Here is a 17,866-nt window from a genome sequence, read left to right on the forward strand (position 1 = left end):
CCTTGAAAAGATAATGTAGACAAAGGGCAGTTAAAGCCTTTTCTTTCAAAACATGGAGGAATGCAAAAGCCCCATAGAGAATTGTCTCCTAACAGTCTAATCAGCTAATCAATCTTAACATCACTAAAATGGGACATCACATGTCTCCTGATGTGATGCAATAAGAAGTACACAGCACCACCTAGGACTTATTCTTGCCAAAGTAGGTATATCTGAATCTAATCGAGTCTAGAGCTCTAGCTACCAGTTTGTAGGAAATACAGGGAATTAAAAGGCAAGTAAGGAACAAGTTGGACAAGAAGGCCATCGGCCAAATCGGGAAGATAGGAAATTGTATGCAATAAGTGACCCAGTTTCTCCACCAAATAAATGAAATTTAAAAAGGTGGGAGAAGAAGAAATAGTTACTGGTGAAAAGAGACTTAGGAAATAATGCGGCATGTGGACCTCATTTGATTATAACGTAAACAAACCAATTATAGGAGAATTTTTAGATAATGGAGAAGATTTGAATATGGGTGGGTAATTAGGTATTATTAAAATTATATGAAAGAATTATTATTAGAGATGGTAATAGTTTTGGGGTTATGTTTTTAAAAATCCTTGTATGTTAGAGTTAGTTACTGAACTATTTATGAGTAAAATAATATGATGTCAGCATTTGCTTTAAATTATTTCACCACTATCAACAACAAGAGTGGAAGGAGAAAGATGAAACAAGCTTGGCAAAATGTTATTGTTAAAGCTGGGTGACAGTACATGAAAGTTCATAATACTATTTTTTTCTATGTAATTTAAAACCTTTCTATTAAAAATTTTAATAAATAAAACTGGAAGAATGAAAAAACAGACCCCCCCCCCCGCAAAAAAAAAGTGAGGGAAATTAAGCATAGACATAAAAGGTTGTAGGAGGCCCTGGCAGAGTTGCTTTAACTTAGACTTTAGTAGAACACGTCAGATCTTCAGAAGCCTGCCCTTCAAGAGAATAACTTTCATTTTCCCTTTTCAATGTGGAACAGTTCATACCCTTTGTTCAGTGAGAAGATCGAATTCCTATAGAAAAAAAGTGAGGTAGGAAGAGAAGAGAACTAGGGAGAAATAGAGAAGGGAAGGGAGAGAGAGAGACTGATACAGATGTGTCCCTTTCCCTCATGGGTTTTTCAGTCTAGTGGAGGAGACATCCACTAATCCAACAGCCACACAGATGCGTGTTTAATTATGAATGGAGATAAACGCTATGGAGTAAAAGAAGAAATTTCTATAAGAACAAATAACACAAAAACTTGAGAGGCAAAGTCAAACCTCTTAAGGAAGTAACCCTTGCTGGTGCTGAGATCTGAATGGCAAGTCGATGTTAAGTAGGCAAAACGATTTAGGGAGGGCTGTTCTAGGACAGTCAAGCAAGAAGGACTTGACTTTGGGATGCAGAGAGAAGAATGAATTAAAGGGGGCACCAGAGCACACGAATAAGGGAAACTAGGAGATTCTTTCAATGGCTCCACTGGAGATAATGATGGCTTTCACTAGAATGGTGGCAATGGAGATAGAAAGAATTGGACTCATGTGAGAGAGATTTAAGAAACAAAATTACTGGACTAGGTGATGGATTAGATATGATGATAGGCATGGATGTTTCATGTTATACTCTTAATATTATTTCTGCAATATTGTTGGAGGAAGTCATGGAGAGGATATGACTGCCAGTTGCCTCATGAGCTGGACCCAGGCAATCGGAGTTTCCTTACCGATTCCCTGTCCTTGGAAGGGACATCCTGCTCACCGTTCCCACAGTGAGAGCCAATTCAAGGACACAGCCTTGAGAAAGTAAGGTGCTGTTGAGACCATCTGGAGTGACCACATGACTAAACCCAGTCAAGGCCTCTGTATAAACTTTTAAGATTCTGTCTACTCTGCAGCCACCCAAGACAAGTCTTGTATATAAGTTCCCTTGCTTATGAAATCTGCCACCAACCAATATAGAGTCATCTGCCTCTTTCTTCATTCTCTCCTTGCCCTCTGTGTTTGAGGAATGGTTTCAGATTTCATCTGGGAAGTGCCCGTGGTTGCAACCCAACAAGTATCCACCTAAAGAACTGAGTTTTGGGGACCACTGTGCCAGTGTACCACTGGATGGATTGAGTTGTAGGGTGCAAAAAAAGGGACTAGGAACTAGCCCCAAAGGAAGACTGATCTAAGTATTTTATATTAAACCTGGGGAGACTTTTAGGAGAGAACAGGGGCTGCTGTCTAGCCTGTCAAAACATCTACCCACTATATTCATATACGTTCATGCCCACTGCCCAGTCTCTAAGGAAAGAGGAGTGGACTGAAGCTAGGAGATCTGGTTTGAGTTCTGGTTCTTGCTCTTACAAGCTGAGAGATATTGGTCAATACATGTTTCTGGGTCAACAGACTCAAGCGCTGCCATTGAAGTCTAGGGACCAAGGGGCCCTTGACTCCTGTCATGGGTACCTGGGCTGAAATCAAGGAGGAAAAGATGGTGGGGTTAGACATTAAAAGTAGCAGTTTAGATCTGGAAGGAAGGAGCCCTCCAGTGATCCTTTAGGGGCAGGCTGGTCCTTTCTTCTTGTGAAATTACCCAAACGGTCCTTTTTATTGTACAAATGTAAAGAAAAGAACCTCTGTGAAATATTTCCATTTTGTAAGAGGGTTTTTGCTTTAAATTTGCATAACCAAAATCTGGCAGGAGTGCAGGTAAACCCTGGTAATATTTGACATTACATTTGATAGATTATAAAATTAGAGTAAAACCATTTAACAAAATATGTATTTCATATAAAGGATCAATGAAACAAGTAACTGGGCAGCAGCAAGTTCCCACATCCTAAACACAGGGAAAATACCATATTCCAGTTACCATGTACATCTTCATTCTAAAAGACCACCTACCTATGGAAGATCCCTACCCTCAGGTAAAATAAACCAATCTAATCACTCTCATTTTTTTCCTGGAGTAAATTAAATGCAGAGATGTTAATTGTCTAAAAAACTGTGTTCACATTCGTCACTGATGCCTATTTCTATATTCTGCTTTTTAACATCCAAAGAATAGGTCTGCTAATATGGAAGCTCCCAATATTTATGTCCTATTGTTGAGCTTACTTTCACTCATGAGAGTGTCCTCGTTTTCCTGAATATCATCCCCCCGGGAAGTGAAAACAAAGTCAAAATACATAAGGTTGGTCAATATAGTGTTTATTGCACAAAGCACTGGGTTTAAAGACAAAAGGCCAAGGGTCAAAACTCTTCATGGCCACTTACCAGATGTGTGATCATATGCAAACTTCACACTCTCTGCATCTCCCTTTCCTCATCTGTGGAACTGTGATAAAAAAGCCACCTAGCCACCAGGTGATTTACGATGATTGAATACAACACTCTTTGTGCAAGTATTCAACATAAATAAGTGCTGGTTGAGAGTTGGCTTTCTTTCTGCTGAAGAGTATAATTTTTTCAGTCATCTGTCCTATTCCATGAGGAAAACTAAAGAAAAGAGACAGACTTGCACCAGGGATTGTGGATCACGTGTACTCATTCTGTCTCCAGTTGCTTCTCAGTCTTAATTAATAAGAACACCAGCCAGCCAAACCCAAGGCCTGAAGATCTGGCCCGTCACGTTGGCGTCCTAGGGGAGAGCTTGCTGCAGCTCTGCCTGGTGGACCAGCGTTCTGGCTTTGATGCCACCTTTTGCAGACACACTAGCACAGCCTTGACACATAAATGTTGATAAACAACTGATACATTTGTCCTGCGATTGCAGGCGTTGGCAGCCAAGTTTCAACACACTGATTTGCTTTTCGATTATGAAAGCTTTGACAGTCCCAATGACCAATTCAACCTTGCGTATGACCAGGAATAATCAACCACAGCTTCTAAACTAGAACCTTCCTAGACTTGACTAAAAACATGCTAAGCCAGTGTGTTTCAAAGTGCGATTCCTGGGTCATCTGCTTTTATGAGAACCTGCTGCGGATCTCATAAAAATGGAGACATTCCCCAGAGCTACTGTATCAGAATCTCTGACTGTGGGCCAAGGGGTCAGCACTGTCAACCAGCACCACAGGAATTTGGATGCTCATGAGTGTTAGAAGGCTTGTTAAGCAAACTCAAGATTATTGGTCAAACTACTACGGCTTCGAGGACTATACATAGTAAATAAAACTTCAAGCCAAACAATGTTTAAGTATATTGAAATATTGAATTCCAAAATATTGGTTATGATAAAAAATGAGTGCGATCCTAGAAGTATAAACTGGTGGCAAAATTTGATGTTTGGAATTTTACCTCCATTAATCAAGCACAGTCACTGCTAAAATAGGTAGATCTCTCCATTACGCAATAAAATGATTGACTTGACTTTAATGGCTTCAGTAGGGTGTTACATCAGTCGTTGATTATAAGAATAAGCATAGTAGATAATCACTTGCCAAGTCAATCACTAGCTGTAACAACTGAATGTGAACTTTCACTTTGAATTTTTATTTGCCTGTTTGGAACTCAGAAATTGATTTAAGTAGGAAAAACACTTTGCCTTACACTGTGTAGTAAAACTTCTACTTCAGGCTTCATTAAAGAAAAAATATACCATCTTTTCCCCTTCCATTTCCCTTAGTCAAGGTCAAAATTTTGGCTGGCGTAGCTAGCATGGTCAATGGGGCTGGGGCCAAAGAGGCAGTCTATGTGGTTAACACATTGTTTACACGCAGGAGAAATGACTAAGAAATATACTGAGGCTAATGGGAGCCAGTTTTTCAGTGCTGGAGAGGGCGTTACAAGTAAGTAAAAGAGGAAAGGATAAACGCTGTGGTGTTGGATTGGAATTGAAGGTATCAGTGTAAATTAATGATCTTTTAACGTAGATGATAGATGACTGACTGATTGATATATGGATGTGTGCATATATGTGATTGAGTGTGTGTGTACATACATATTTCCTAGTCTGCTGAGAAGAACTGAAAGCAATGACACACCTATATCAATGAGTACCAAGATCATGGTTTCTAAATTACATTCTCCCCTAAAAGGAACTAGGACTCTAAAGAAATAACTAATTCCAGGGCTGTGGCAGGGAAATGACAGATGAGCCTGGAACATCGTGTTGTGCCAGAAAGTAAGGAAGTGTTCAAAGAATGATGGGAACATGTTGAAAAGACATAGGAACCAGCATGAAGGGGCTAATAAATAATAATAGTAACAGGTATTAACACATTGAACAAAATAGCAGTCCATGAATCTATATTTATATAAACAAATAAATGAATGAATATATAAATAAGTGAGGGAAAAGAAAAAGCTTTACCTTATGAGAGCATGCCAAATAAAAAAACTACAGAGGGAATAATGAAATTAGAAAATCACCATTTCGTAACTGTCATGGTAATAATGGATTTAATCAAGAATCTACAATGGATTTAAAATAAATAGATGAAAATCTGATGAGGAGCAGGATATTTACATAATCTCAAAGCATCTCTCAAAAAATACTTAGTCATTGCTTATTAACAGATAAGTACTTAATAGTTACTAACTTTATAATAGAGTAACCAGGCAGAAACCATCAAAACCAAGTTAGAAAAGTGAACGTCAAGAAAAACAGGACAAATAAATATATGCCTCCTGACAGTACACAATGTCACTTCTGTAGTATTCCTGCCAGAAATGTAAAAAAATCTGAATCTAATCATGAGGAAATGTCAGATACAACCACATTGAGGAACATTTTATAGAGTAAATTTTAAAAACTGTCAATATCATGAAAGATAAAGAAAGACTGGGAAATTGTTTTGGACTGAGGGAGACTAAAAGCAGTGAGAACTAAATGTACCACATGATCCTAGACTGGATCCAGACATTTAAAGGATATTATTGGGACAATTGGAAAGTTTTTAGTGAGGTCTAGGGACTAGAAGATAATAGTGTTCAACGTTAGTTTCCAGTGGATGTGTAAGATATAGAGTCTTTATTTTTAAAAAATATACATCGAAGTATTAAGGGGCAATGGGGCATCATGTCTATAACTTTCAAATGGTTCAGAAAAAAATTATATAGATATATAGAGAGGGAATGATAAGGCAAAAGTTGTAAAATGTTAACTAAGGTAGGGGAAGAAAAACTTGTCCTGCATCTTCTTATGTTATTTATCTAAAGCCTGCAAATTAAACTGACAAAAGACAGATTAAAAGGAGAAAACAGTTAATTCATATACACACATGAGCCAGCAAAAGAATTAGCTGGCTCTTTATTAAGTTAAAGGCTTATATACCTAACTTAACAGGGGAAAAGAAGACCAGAGAAAGAGCTTTTCTGGGAAGAATAAGTAGTTTTCTAATGGGTTTTTAGGATAACCATCAAGAGATGAGAAAGCGATAATACTTGTCTACACAGGTATGAATGGCTTTCTGGCTTCTTTAGGACCATAAAACTTCCCTTAAGAAAGAATTTCGGGTAGGTTTTATTCATATTCTTCCTTGTGGAAGTAGATCTGTCTAAAAGAAGGAATTTATGGTAGCCTTATTCCTCAGAAATTGCTGCTTTTAGTCAGATAAGGGAAGCGCCAAGAAGGCTTCTTTCTGCATCTGTTGATTCTCAAATGTCTTGAGTTTAAGATAATATTTATACCAACTCTGGGGTTCTGAATGGGTTCCTATATTAGCAATTGGGAAATGCCGATGAGGTATATAGGAATTCTTGGTACTATTTTTTGCAAAATTTCTGTAAAATTGAAATTATTTCAAAATAAAAAGTTTTTAAAGGATGTATGCCCCATCTTCAAAATGGGAAGCTTAATTAAAAAAATAATAATACCGACCCATTTCTTTTCTTAAAGAAGTGGCAACTCTAAAGGGTGAATTAAATGTAAAAGAAAAGCTTTAATTTCCATAAATAAGTGAAGAGTAAGCTTCTATCCTTGAGCAGGAGAGCCCTGCAAGGAACATTAGTAAGTTGATCCAGATGGAACAAGGTAGTGTCCAGGATCCTCAGAACTCTTCAGGAAGAAATGCAGCCTTCCCTGTCAGACAGCAGATCTCAGGCTGGGTGTAAGATAACCACTTCGCTGCTGACAGCCTTCTGAATTATGACCCAGTGCAAAGATGATCTCATGTCCATTGCGATTTTCTTGTCCAAATTCTTACCCTACAAATTAACATAATGTTCAGATCTTCACACTAAAATAACAGATCCTCATTTTTCTATTTTGCAAAATGAAAGTTGTCATACTTTCCACTACTACTAGTAATACAAGCAACTCCCACGTACTAAATACTCTGTGTCAGGGCATCTCCTAAATATGTTATATGCATTGTTTTATTTAATCATCTCCATTCCCCTGTGAAAGACAGACCATTATTATTCTCTTCATTTTACAGATAAGGAAACCAGATGTTCTGAGAGGTTTAACTCTAGGATCACAAAGCTGATAAGCGGCTGCATTTGGCTTTGAACTCAGCATTAATTAATCACTATAGAAGACACTGTGCTACACCTCCACATTCTGTGGTTCTCTCTAGACTCCAGCTAATAGTAATAACTTAAGATCAAAGTTCTGCAACAAGTCTATGGCCATGTCACTCTGAACATGCCCGATCTCAGCTGATCTCAGAAGCTAAGCAGGGTCGGGCCTGGTTAGTACTCGGATGAGAGACCGCCTAGGAAGACCAGGTACTGTAGGTGTAAAAAAAAAAAAAAAAGTCCAGCAACAAATATACTATGTCAGTTAAAAAAAAAAAATCCTGAGGTGCCCAAAGGAAAACAATTTAAGGTAACCATCTTAATACGAACCCAAGAAAGAAGGCCACATTATACTGTTTAAGGCCTTTGGTTGTCTCATTGCTGTGGCAGACTGAGAAGTGTTTAGCTATCTTTAGTTGCTTTGGTTTAAGGGCAGGAGGCAGAGGTTGTTCACAAAAGACACTGAAAAAATACTCATCTCCAATTTTAATTAATTTTCCTTTATATTCTTAATCAGAGACTCTTGACTCAATCATCATTCTTTCTTCCTCAGTTAAATTTTAAATATGTCGAATAGAGATTCCTGAAGAGTATCTTCTAAAATAAAGTGGGAGCATCCAAGAGCCAGGATCAGATGAGAAGAAAATCATGATCCCCACCTTCTAGCTCAGTCCTAGGAGCTCTCAAACTTCTTTTCAGTTTCAATATACAATATTTAAAATGTGACACATCCCTAGACACATTTCCTGGAGGTTCAACTGGAACCCTACTCATTTCTCTTTCATGCAAGGATATCAGAATCAAGTGAGCTCAAGTGACAGAGGGATGACACTAACTTTAACTTATGAAAAAGAATACCGTTTGCAAACTTTTCTGTGTCAACTATTATCAGTAATGTCACAAGTAGCTATGGATATGATATATATTATTTATACATATTTTAGGTTAAATTTAATTGTTTCTTCCTTTTAGGGCTTTCGCATTTTCCTCTCTTCTTTTGCAATTATTTGGTTTTACCTAGACCCCTACCATAGCACATGCGAAAGAAGGATGGGCAAAGCAGAGAAGCAGAGAAGTCTGCTGGAAATTGCTACGGCCTAAGAATTCATACTTATCAAGTCTGGACCCGTCTCTCATCAGCCAGTAGACTAGGATGGTGAAGACTGGGGTGTGGAGAGCAGGCCTCCGGAATACTTCTCTGTGTCTCTTAAATAGTTTTACTGAGGTATAGTTGACAAATAATAAAAATCATATATATTTAAGGTGTACAACTTGATGTTTTCCTATATATATGTATATATAGTGAAATGATCACTGCAATCAAGTCAATTAACATATCCATCTCTTCATATAGTTTCTATCTCCTTTCTTTTTAAAATGTTAACTATAGTTCCATTGCCACATATTAGATCTCCAGAAATTATTCATCTTGCATAACTGACACTTTGTACTTTGACCAACATCTTCCATTTCCTACACACACACACACACACACACACACACACACACACACTCAGCCTCTGGCAACCACCATTCTACTCCCTCTATAAGTCTCGTTTAGTTTCCACATATGAGATCATGAAGTATCTGTCTTTCTATGTCATCCCAACATATAGGACTCCTCCAGTTGTACAATATTATCATCCAGATCCTGGTGGCCAGACTTTGGTAACCACATTTGACTCAAAAGTGATAGGACTCAAGGTCCAGTAGGATCAGAGGATGGGTTCCTAGCCCAGATGGTAGCCACTAGTCATGTATTCTTATATTTGGGTTTTAGTGTTGTATTCTCAGACCCCAGAAAGCTGGACAAATTGGTGCCACAAGTGCCCTCTCCAAGCTCTTAGGTCCCCTGTGTGAAATAGGCTCTAATGCTTTAAATAATAATAATGATAATGAAGATAAATTTCGGTATATCACATCACAGCAACTGCTATTTCATTATCACTACAAATATGTAAAGTAACTTTTATTATTCATTTTTCCAGATGAGAAAATTGAGGTTTACATTTATTTAAATAACTCATCCAAAGGCAAACACAGACATGATTTTCAACACAAATCTTTCTGACTCCCAAGCAGTGCTTTTAACTCTAAGACTCAGTTTTGATTACGGTGAGCCCTTTTATTGCCCTTCCCCTAAACCTAGACCCTGGCCAAAATAGATACAAAAATAGATTTTCCTGCCACAGCCCTCCAATATCCCATCAGTCTTTGATGAGAAGAAATACCAAGATGGCTAGTATTGAAGCTATATATGAAAAGGGCCTCAGTCTCTTCCGCCCCTTCCAAGCATGCCATGTTTGCATGTGGAAGCAGACTCTGGGATAAAGATCAGCACGCAGGAAGTTTATTAGGAAGTACTCTTAGGAAGCAGGGTTGAGCAGAAAGGGAAGCTGAGATTCAGCCTCTGTGAAGATTCAGCCAGTCCCACAGGGAGTTCTGGAACCAGTTGGCCCTTTAGAGCTGGGGCGGGGCAGCCAGACCCTTAAACACCCACACACCAACCAGGCCTTGAGTATGGGCTTGAGTATGGGCTACTCTGGGAAGGAGCATGACATTTGGGCAAAGCAGGTGTCTTTGGGTGAGGTACTTCCTGAAGGCAGCTGATAGCTGAGGACTGTCTGCCAGCAGCACTTCCAGCAGTGGAGGAGATTGCTACCTTCATTCCTGAAAGGGGACAGGAGTATTCCAGAGGGACTTTGTTTTGCTACTTCCCCCAACACACACGCATGCACGCATACTCATGGCACTCACCAATGCCTTTTAGAAATTTCTTTTTAGGAGGAGGGACAGAAAGATGCTACGAAATGCTGTTTATGGCCTGGAAAGAGAAAATTAGACCACTGAAAAAAGCCAGCCACATTTGCATTACTGATATTGTCCAGCTTTAAAGTCCTTACAGTGAAGAGGACTTCTCCCTTGCTCCTAATTAATCTTTCAAAACTTGCCTTCCATAGCGCTGACTCACCATATATCTAAATGCTTATTTAAGTGTTCCCAAGCTTCCCATTAGAATTTTGGAACTGCTGTCTGCTCTAAGAATACAGATAACTCCAGGGCCCATAGGCCTCAGTTAGTGCTTTCTCTTCCCTTCCCTAGACTTCGCTTCTTGGACTTCACAGACTATTTGATGCTAAAGGAGTGGAATTTTTCTTCTATAGTCCCAGGTGCAATGTCTGGCACATAGCAGATACTCAATAAATGTTGGTCAGATGACTAAATGGTATGTTCTAGTTGGGAATTTAAGCATCTCTTCTGGTGCTAGCAACACTCCACCATTCTCTTGGTGTTCATGCTGCATGGTTTCTCATTGGGGATGCACAGATCCATTTTCCAGGAGTTATACTCAGAGTCGGAACCGAGAAGATTCTGACTACTTCCCAGGCATCCAAATACATAAGTTGGTAGTTGATTCAGTTAAATCCCTGAGTTTTTATTTTTTTTAAGTGAGTTTCGCACGTAGTTACACAACCATTCAGAAGATAATTCAGTACTTTGCAGCTGATTCAAACACATACAAGAGTTAACCACATTTTCCCCTTGATAAAAGCAAACTAAAGTTCTCAAAGTTGTGACCTATCTTTCAACATAGATATAACGATTTTGGCTGAAATAGCATTTGGGCAAAAAAATATGTATAACATTTAAAAATTTCCCTTTGTAAAAACAAAATCGTTCTGGATTAAGACTCAGAGTCCTCTATTTCAACCCACAAAATCTCTACTAATATGCTTTCCCCTTCTTTTTGCCTGTTTAAACTCCTAGACTCTTGGCCCTGGCTGGCTGGATCCCTTTCACCTCTCTTTCTCTACATATAAAAATGACCCTGTTCTTGGCCTCGATTCTACTTGCTGCCAGCAGGCTGCTTTGACTGAAAATGTGTGTTCAAGTTCTTGGCTTTGCCACAGTAAATTGACTTTATGGCAGACTTGGCATGGTTCTTTGGGTAGGGGAGACAGTATCAGGGGGCCAAGACATGGGAAAATTTAGGTTCCAGATTAGAAAAGCTTGAAAATGTACACTAAGTTTCTAAGGCTTGGCTGGTTTTGAAGCACTTAAGTTATTTTTCATGACTGGAGGTATGTATAAATACCTTTAAAACAAAATAAATGTCCAACTGCATTAGGTTCATAAAAAAATATTTCATTTGGGCTAAAATATATAAATTAGATCTCTCAATTTCCATAAAACCTCTTTGTTTAAATTCTTAGGTCTAATTTACAATTCACGATTAATTCAATTTGAATTTATATATCTGAGCAATTAAATCTTTGATGTGATTTTTTAAATCTCCTTTATATTCACAAATACAGTAAGTCTTTGCTTGTTTCTTTTTCAAAAAATGCAGGAAAATAATTCAGAAAGAAAAATATCTAGGGTTTTACTGGTTCTCCAGAGTTTTTGCCTTGTCAACATCTCTGGTATCAAAAAAAAAAAAAAAAAAAAAATTTAGCGGTCACCTCTGCGTATCACACAGAGCTTCAGATAGGCCTGTGGGCCCCACAAGAGCCATTCAGCTGGCTCTGTCCTCTCAGAGCTTACACAATGCCTGGCCCAGAGCAGGTAGGTCCTCGGTAATTATTTAAAGGATAACTGAATAGAACTATCGCTTCATGTCAGAATATAATCTCTTATGACCTTATGCTGCAAAGGTAAAGAACATCAGCAGAGGATGCACAATTTCATGAAGAATGTAAGGAAAGAGGGAGAAAGGGAGGGAGGGAAATGCAGAGATTGTTTGCTAGTTCACATCTTTGATACCTCTGATTATTTCAAGTCTGAAAACTTTCTGTTGTGCACCTCAAGAAACATTCTGCATCAGTTAATATGTTTATGTAACAGGCATTTATTTTATGCCGAATATGTTCCAGGCACTGGTCCAGGCGGTGAACAAGTACAGCCATGAACAAATTCCCTGCTGCCATGGACTTACTCTCCAGCAAAACCCATGTCGCCACTCCGAAGGGCAAATATTGATAATCTCATTTTTATGAGCAGGAAAATAACACATATTTTCTCTCATTGCATGCCTGACATGCCTGGCCCGTCCAGTGCTTTAAGTGGCACAAGCTTTGCATATTAGCATCCTACTCTATTTGAAGCCAGCTTTACAGACAACACAATCATTTAACATTGTATCAGCAGCAGCTAAGACTCTAATTCAAGCAAGTTTCTGCCACCAGGAAAAGAGTATATTAAAAACATATATATTTATACACACATACACATATATACACATACACACACCTATAGATATACACACATATACATACAAAAAATTAATGTTTGCATTTTGTAAGCTTAGCATTATAAAGAAAATAGTAGTATGACCTGATTTTGCACAGTGTTTTTAAGTATTTTTCCATATTTTAATGAGACTTTAAACTTAATAATCAAGGCAGTTTTCCTATGAACTCCTTTCTTTCCCCTAAAGTACTTCTATGGGCTTATTTGAAATTTGACAAAGTAAAAGTTTACTAAAATATGGCAAAAGTTACATGCTAGAGCACAATATTTAGAAAATTTAAAATTAAACATAAATGAATTATGTAAGAGTATTCACTTCAATTTTCATTGAATGAGACAATAAAGTCTGCTTTAAAGAAATCAATTTCAGTTCCCTTGAAAGATATTACAGACCTAATTATTAGAAACCAATTACATGTTAAGAAAAACCACTTAATCCTAAGTGCTTTAATGGATTTTACAAATTAGATATATTAAACATTTTAAGAGAGCATTTAAATTTTATGCTGAATAAATGGCTGAGTTTAAATAATTTAGTAGGATTCATTAAAGTTTTAATTTTACCCAACAGAATTAAACATATTGAACTCTATCCTCTTTGAGTTTCATCAAGCACTGGGTATGATGAGAAGAATACCAGATCCAGGAGATTCAGGAGGCCTGGGTTCAGGTCTCATCACTGCTGTTTGACCCTAGACAGAGGTGTCATTTAAGCACCTTGTACTTGTTTATCTTTCCATTGCAAAGGATCTTTTTAAAGACAGTAAAAGTCGGTGGAACTGCTTTGAAAACTAAGAAAGTAATCTCACTGCATGATGTTTATTACTATTATTACTCGACTGCCCAGCCAGCAATGGAGTGAGAATATGAAACACAGGTTTCTCCATCCGAAGCTGGGAGATCACATCCCAATAGCTGCAAGCATCCTGTAATCAGAGCAGACCACAATGATCCCATGCTCAGTAGGTTGTACGAAGATGTCCAGGTGTTCTGTCTCCACTCAGGTGCTCTTTTAAACAAAAAGAAAATTGGACTCACTAATTTGAGAACCATAATTCTCATACTCTACATACATTCAGTGTAGCTGCAATACAAAAAGCTCCTAAAATCATTTCCCGATTTTCTGCTTTTTGAGCAACTCTAGTCCAGTGGTTTAGGTTTTGTTTTGTTTTTTAATATAAATTCAGATAATGGCTGTGATGAATTTATCTTGAATTATTTCTCTATTGATTCTTTTTTTTTTAAATCATAATATTGGGGTGTTTCAATATAGGGTATTCCTTATCCTTTCCCCGCCTTGTTTTCTTTCAAAAGAGAAAAACCTGTTTCACTTGCTTAACCATCCCTATTAAAATTGTGTCCTTATATTATCACCTATTTTTTTCTCCTGCTCACTCAATACCTCTTCTGCCATGCTTCGCTGATTATATTTCAACCCAACCTCTTCTCCTAAAAGACATTTGTCACTGTTGGCAATTTCACCATATTTATTAACTCCATTTCTCCCCAATAGATACGTGTCTTATGTCCATAGGAAAACACTAGGTTCTTGAGATATGCGAGACACGGCTCCTACATACAACCTTATTACCTCTACTTTTCCACTTCTTTCTTTCCTTTAATCACTTGTCTGTCCACCCAACTAACCTATGTAGGTGTCTACTGTCCTTGTAAGAAATCTTTTATCTTCTTTGAAAGAGTAACCACCTCTGTGGTCATTATATTTACTCTCCACTTAAGCATCTCAATGCTATTAAAAACTGGAGCATTAATACTGGTTATATATGATTAAGGATTATTGTGTGTAACGGTGGTGCGGTTTTGTTGTTAAAAATTAGGCCTTATCATTTAAGTACTAAAATAATTACAGATAAAATGTAATCTCTGGGATTTCTTTGGAAAAAACATGACAAGGGTGATGAAGAATGGATGGGTCCAGATCGGCCATGGATGTTGGGTCTTGTTAAGTAAATGGAAAGATCATTATACTTTTGCCTACCTATATTAATATTCTCCACAATAAAAAGGCAAAATTTTTTCTTTTGCTAGTCAGAGCTACTCTCATAAGCTCTAATATGTTTAGATGAGTTTTGCCATTTAAATGGTGCTACAAAACCCAACACCAAAATACAAAGTTATATACTACTGATATATATATACATATATATATATATATATTAATAGTTATCATTTATTATTTACTCTGCACTAGGCTACTAGGCACTGTTAAGGTAATTTACATAGACTATCTTTCATTCTTCACAATAAGCTTATCAGGTAGTTGTCACTAAAGGTTCAGAGAGGTTCAGAAACTTGCCCACTATCATCAGGATGGAAATAAACACTTTGAATGTTATCGGTTCCAAATATGAAGAAAATAATTATTCCCACAATAACTCAAACACAATGCTCACATCCATATCGATGTACTTCATTTCCAAATTATCATCAACTACCAGGTAGACTTGGCCAAAAATAAGGTTGAAATCAGTTTACATTTACCTAGTTAAGTCAATACTTGGCAGACTTACAAATTTTATTTTATTTGCATTCACAATCAAATCAATTATAAGGCTAACTGACTGTGCAGAGTCACTGTTTACAACCACAGTTGGAGGGAGGGAGGTAGCAAAGTTTAAAGGCAGCAGGTTTAGCTTTAAGGCAGCAGGTTCAGTCTCCTTAAAATGATAACCATGTACTATCATGGGAATCTGGCCCTAAAAATGATAGTGATCGAATCCTGAATAGTTCGTGAATATACATAAAATTTAGCATTTATTTTACATCCTAAATAAGCTTTAAAAAGTTTCATGCAATTGTGGATTGAAATACAGCACAATTCCTTAAAATTGTCAATATTGTTTCCTTAATGGAACTAGTGCATGCCTAAAAACACATGCATTTTTGCAGATTATTCCTAATGGCTTTCACTAAACAATTGTAGATGTTTTCCTCTGGAAAATATTTAAATCCCAGAAAATAAAACTTAAGATGCCTATTTAAGGGGCAAACTTTTTTTCCCCCAGTTCGTGCAACCTGCTGGCTTTTGAAAAGGGTGAGTTTCTTTGGCATGAAAGTAAAACATAGGAGACATACAAATCTTTGCAGTTGTAATGAACAAATGAGGGTACACACTTCCTGGAACACAAATCTCACTAAATAAAAATATTTTTACTATAAAAACAAAACCTGAGTCAAGGGGACCATGAGACTATAACGTTAAGAAATTTCAAATCGATTCACCATGTAACAAATCCAGTAACAAATGTCTTTATACAATTTAAAAGCCAGCTCCTTCCCCTAGCATATGGTAAATTATTTTATTTACAAAAATGTACATAGATTCTCAGGAAATTGAGGTATTAGAAAATTGAGATATATTCATACAGCAAAGAGGTAGTCATGAAAATCCATCATAACTAAAAATGAGCTTATTCTTTAGCATTTTAAAAACTTTACATAAAAACCCCTGCATGGTTTACATATTTTTAAGAAGATAGATTTTGGCACTTTGGTGGTCTTCGTTATTCCTTGGTCTTTTTCATAGGAAGATTAAACACTGATTGCTCTCAATAGAACATGTGCTTTGGGCTCTTTCTCCAGCAATGATAACAGGCTGTACCAAGCCTGACGGTACCTTTGGCCAGGTGTTTCCAATCCCCACTCATGCCCTTTTAATACATTACTAGATGACCAGCTAGAATCAAGGGTGACACACCGTAGCCAAAAAGCACAGCCAAATTACTCTGGTTCCCTCAGAAACAAAAACACTTGCCTTTGGATCAACATGAGCATTCTTCCAGAATTAAAAACAAAAAAAAGAGTAAAATAGAAATATGACATTCCTCCATGTTGCAGTCTGATCACTGGTAATGAGAAGTGCTTGATCTCATTTAGAGTTGAAATGATTTCAAATTCATCTAAAATGAGAAATTATTAGGCTTAACTATGTAAAATGATCTAACACTAAAAAGATCTATGACAGTCTCATTAGAAACCAATTTTTGGCACTTAAATCTGTACATCACTGCAACCCAAAGAACTTCCACATAATAAAAACTGAAAAGGCTACTTTTCTCAGAAGGGCTACATCACAACACAGGCAGGGAGAGAGGTGCTGTCAGATACTGTATTAACAGATTGTCAACATAAACAGTGCAGCTATATGCTTTTGCTCAGAGGCGATTTTTAATCGTGATCCTTGTATTTCCTATTTCAATAAATTAGATAGCAGGGTCCTATTCAAAAAATGCTTTTCTCAATTATTAGTGCTTAAATATCTAAAGCTATGCTGTTCAATATAGTAGCCAGTAACTACATGCGGCTAAATTCCAGTTAAACAAAATTAAAAATTTAGTCCTTCAGTCATGCTAGCCATTCTTGAGGCTCAGTAGCTACATATGACGAGGGGCTAGCATTCTCAAGAACACAAAGAACATTTATTTCTATCATCATAAAGTGCTATTAGCACCAATCTGAAGAAAGTGCAGTGTGCCGTATGCTCATGAGACTTTTCAAATTAATTTTTTTAATGCCTACAGCACCTGGTATTCCTAGGTGGTCTCCCATCCAAGTACTAACCAGGCCCGACCCTACTTAGCTTCTGAGATCACACGAGATTGGGCACGTTCAGGGTGGCATGGCCGTAGACTCAAATTCATTTTTTAAAGCTGTTTAAAAGTATCACTATATCTCTGGGCTATAGGTTAATACTGATCTCTGTTCATAGGTGTGAAAGAACAGTATCACATTCTGGTCCTTATTTAGACAACTTATGAAGTATTTAAATTTCTATATAAGGCCCAAGTAAAACATGAACTCAGAAATTTTCACAACATGACTATAAAAGAACAAAGTAAAGATTTGGCATGCATGATGAAAGTAATTTAGCAGTCATGATTAAAACAGATCTCTTCCACTAATATCCATAAATCTTGAAATATGAAAGCATGCACAAATATCACTTAAAGCTTCTCACAAAAAGGGCAAAAAGCCCTTTATACAATGTTCTATTTTGGTGTCTTAGCAAGGGTGAAAAAAAAACAAAACCTCAAGTACAGAGAAAAAATAGTAAATTAAAATAAAAACTGTCTTCAGAATTGCTATGGAACAAGGACAGAAAAAAGTTTTGGTTTAATATGCTCTCA

At 37.1% G+C, this 17,866-nt stretch overlaps 2 pseudogenes; one reads left to right on the forward strand and one right to left on the reverse strand.

Annotated features, from left to right (window-relative positions):
• Positions 1 to 7,572: 7,572 nt before the first annotated feature.
• On the forward strand, positions 7,573 to 7,691 carry LOC111735869 (annotated as a pseudogene).
• A 9,560-nt stretch (positions 7,692 to 17,251) lies between these two features.
• Positions 17,252 to 17,370, reverse strand: LOC111735938 (annotated as a pseudogene).
• Positions 17,371 to 17,866: the final 496 nt, after the last annotated feature.

This window comes from Pteropus vampyrus, unplaced genomic scaffold, assembly GCF_000151845.1.
Source record: "Pteropus vampyrus isolate Shadow unplaced genomic scaffold, Pvam_2.0 Scaffold15, whole genome shotgun sequence".
Classification (NCBI taxonomy): domain Eukaryota; kingdom Metazoa; phylum Chordata; class Mammalia; order Chiroptera; family Pteropodidae; genus Pteropus; species Pteropus vampyrus.